This window comes from Octodon degus, unplaced genomic scaffold, assembly GCF_000260255.1.
Source record: "Octodon degus isolate 3935 unplaced genomic scaffold, OctDeg1.0 scaffold00113, whole genome shotgun sequence".
Taxonomy (NCBI): Eukaryota; Metazoa; Chordata; class Mammalia; order Rodentia; family Octodontidae; genus Octodon; species Octodon degus.
Genome location: NW_004524689.1, coordinates 8242479 through 8246702, shown reverse-complemented (window position 1 = coordinate 8246702; position 4224 = coordinate 8242479).

The window sequence follows — 4224 nt, the reverse complement described above, 5'->3', positions numbered from 1 at the left end:
CTTTAGACTGTTGAACTATCTTGCCGGCCCTAAAGAACTCTTAAAGGTCATAACAGCCCCAGCTTTTAAATTAGCAAAAGAGCTAAATAGAATCTCACCAAGAAAGAGATGCAGGTGCCAAGTAAGCACATTAGAATGTGCTTACATCGGGCCAGCAAGATAGTTCAGCGGACAAAGCACCTGCTTTGGCAAGCACAGGGACCAGGGTTCAGTCCCTGCCCTTCATGCTGTACCTGCCCCGCCCCCGGGTCATGCTGAGCCCGTGACCAAGTCCAGGCATGGTGGCACACACCTGTAATCCCAGCACTAGGGAGGCTGAAAATGGGGGGTTCACCAAAAGTCCGAGCTGTGTAGTAAGACCCTGTACCAAACACACAAATTACAATAATAACAATGTGCTTGCAAGGGGCCAGGGAGATGGCTCAGTGGAATAAGCGCTTTCCTGGCAAGCGCAAGGGCCTGAGTTCAATCCCTGATTCCGACCAAAAAAAAAAAAAAAAGAATACTCCAAACAATGTGCTTGCGTCACCTCATACCACCCCAGCTGATCAGAGTCACCGGACCTCCAGCATCCTTGTTCGCCTCGAGCCCCTCTGGCACCAGCTGCCCTTCCAGCGGGCCTTCTACTGAGACTCTCTATCCTCAGGGAGAAGCCCCCCAGAGGTGTACTTAGCTCTAAGATAGCGTATGGTCTGTGGGCTAGGGGGTGTACTAGGTGGTAGCGTGGTGGTAGCGTGCATCCTCTGCAGGAGCAAGGCTGGGGTTAGGACTCAAAGTTTCCCAAGCACACTGCCCCCAAACCCTCTCCCTGTTGGTTTCCCAGGCACCCTGCCCCCAAACCCTCTCCCCTTGGCCCCACGTAGAGCCAAGCCCAAAATCGCAGAACAAGTCTGCCTGACTTTGGCCTGGGCAGGCAACCACATAAACTCTCCTTCATTAACACTGAAGGTCCCCCACAGCCAAGATTAGCGCTCCCTCAGCTGTTCCAGCCCACAACCCCTCCCCACTCCTTAAAAATTCCTGTGCTTTGCCTTGTTTGCTGCTGTCTTGGTCTTCTAGACAGCCAGCCCACTTGCTGCCCCAATAAATCTTCTACTTATGTCAGAATGCCTGGTCTGGTTGTTTGGGTTCGCATAGCTGTCATTCTACCACTGGGGAAGCTGAGGCAGGAAGATCGCCACGACTTCAGGACTGGCCGGGACTCAATAGCGAGCTGAAGGGCAACCTGAACTACATAGTGAGACCCTGTCTCAAAACACAAATACACAAGAAACCCTGGCTTTTCTGTGTCATTTTTCCCCATAGTTACAGACCCGTGATAGGAGCCAGTCATTCTAACAGCTAAGCATTTGTCTAAGCGCTTGTAGAAGCTGTTCATAGCAGCTTCAGTGCAAATCCCAGCACCTACCAAGAGGCGAACAGATAAACACTGTGCGGTCTCACATGTGGCCCGGGGCGTGTGCCGCCTGGGGTGTGGCGTCACCTCCCACCTTCAACCTCACCCTGTTGTCCACAGCCCCACGGCAGCTCTGGCTCTGTGAGCTGTGCACCGGCCTACGCCATCCCTCCACGCATGCTTGCCAGGCCTCGAAGGCCTTGGGAGTCTGTCCTTGGGTTCTCCTCTAGCCTCTTCTCCTCCTCCACCTCACGTGGCCACAGTGCTGTCACTTTGTCCCCTGAAGAAGCAGCAGTCTCCTGCTTGGTGCCCTGTGTCCTTGAATCTTTTTGCAGAGGCCTTCTCAGCCCCAGCCACACCTCCCTCGTGTTCCCCTCAGCCCCAATCTTCTGACCTCCTGCATCCCAATTAATTTTGCCTGCTCCCTACTTTCCGCAGTAGGCGGGGTTTTTTGTCTGCCTCTTTCATGGCTCTACCCACCATGTCTGGAGCCGTGCAAGGCACAGAGTGGGCATCTGGCGTTGTGCTCAATTAACGAACTTTATTTGTGCAAAGGGGGAAAAAAATCATCAGCCTGTTGAGGGCATCTGGGTTCCTGCACAAGGATGCCTGACCTTGCTGAATTTGGGTGCAAGTTGATCGCGTGTGTGTGTGTGTGTGTGCATGTGTCTGTGTGTGTTTTGAGGCAGGGTCTCAATATGTAGCTCAGGCTCATTTGAACTCTCTTTGTAGCCCAGGCTGGCCCGAAACTTGATTAGATCCTCCTGCCTCTGCTTCTGAAGTGCTGGGATTACAGGTATGCGCCACCATGCCCAGCAAACTGGTCGTCCTTATGTCCAACCTCAGAAGCAAGCTCTGGAATAGGAAGCAGTGCCCTCGAGGACAGTGACCTTGGCCAACATCCGCAATGCAGGCCCTGCTTTGGAGGAGCGCTGTGAAACAGATGTCCTCCTGGGTGGGGCTCCCAGGGCCACTTTCCCTGCACTTGGAACTGAGTGCTGCATTCCTGGTCGCAGCGTCTGTGTGATTAAACGGGGACACTGCCACTGGGGGTGCAAAAATCCCAGTCTCTTGGTTCCCTGGAACCTCCAGAGGGCGGAAGCAGAAGCCTGAGAAACCACAGGAATGAGTCTGGTCCTGACTGGAAGGAAATAACTAAGCAGCGTTGGTGGGCAGCAGCGTTGGCTCTCCCAGCTCTGCCCAGCTGTGGGGGCTTGGGGTGGAGAGCAGCGGCTCGCACAACACGGACACTCTGCGAGGCTCCATCTTGTCTGCTTCTTGTTTCTGATACGGGGTCTAACAGTCCAGTTGACACATTTGAAACATTTTGTTTTGTGGAAAGTTTTTTTTTTTTTAATTTTTTTATGTGTGTGTGTGTGTGGCCAGCTCAGCCCACCAGGGGGCGGGCTGGCTGGCATGTGGTGCTGGGGGATTGAACCGTGGTCCCTGTGCTTTGCTGAACCTGTTCTAAGTAGGTGCCCCAGACCACTGAGCCATCTCGCCAGCCCCTTGTGGAAAGTTTAAAGGCAAGTTCTATCATCCCCTTCATAGATGCTGGGACTTAAAGGGCCCCAACTCCTCCAAGCCTGCTTCCACAGTGGAGCTGAACTGAGTACACAACCTTCCAGATCCCTAGAGCTGTGCCCACCCACTGGCTTGTGTGTCAAGGCTACAGGGCTGTCTCGCGCATGCATGGACTGTGCTGTCGGGACAGGGACTGGAATCCAGGTTCTCTGGGGCTCTGATGCCACGCTGGGCCCTGCTCAGTAAACCCAGCACCCAAGTCCCAGCCCTCACAGAGCACATCCCAATAGGTGCACAATAAAGCCAATGCCATTTTGCATTAGGTGCCAGCCACTAGGGGACACGTGCGTATCCACGATGCACGTAGGGGACAGGGAAGAGGGGGATTTCAACAGGGTCCTGGGGGCTGACCTCCCAAGGCAACAGTTCAGCACATCCTGGGGTCCATGTGTGGACTGGGCCCTGCAGGGAATGTGCTCAGCTAGTTCAAGGAGCTGCGAGGGTGAGTGTGGGCTGCGTGGAGGGAGCCGGGGGCCAGGAGCCTGGGGATCCCCGGGTGGGGCGGAGCCACTAGACCGAGGCAGCAGGGACAAGGAGCAGGGGCAGAAAGGGGCAGGGTCTAGAGGACTTAGAAGCCAGACAGTGGCGCTGGACAGGAGAGCAACACCTAGGTCTGTGGCCTGCAGATCTGGAAGAAGGCTGCTGTCAGGGGAGCGGGAGCCTCTGAGGAGGGTGCCCAAGGCAAGGGGACCGTGGGACCCTTCTACGCCCAAGGGCACTTCGAAGAAATTTTAAAAAGTTGGTCACAGCCAGATTCTCAGAAGGCCAAGAGGGGTGCCCAGGTCTGAGTCACTGTTTGAAGTTACAGAGAAATCTGTGAAAAAAATCACCCTCCATTTCCTGGCCCTCCATGCTGCCAAGCACACGGTCCCCTGCAGGAGTCTGGGGGCCCCCAGAGGCCCCCCAAAGTGCAGGCTGCTTCTGGGGAGGGCGCAGTGCAGCTGTGCGCCAGAAGAGCTGTCACACGTGGTTCCAACTGGGCTTTATTTTAATTTCCAACATTATGGCAAGAGTACAGGAGGAGTCAGGCAGAAGCATCACCTTACATGGGTCAGGGAGACACTCACCGTCACGCCGTCTTGTGCTCCAGCAGACGAATATACACAGAACAAGTTAGCAGCATTAAAGTAAAGTGCTTTCTGCCACGCTTCTTTCAGAAAAGATCTCTATCTCAGTCATACAAATGTAATTTTACTTATTGTATTCGAAACGCAAATTTTCATTCATCCCCTGGGAGCTATGCG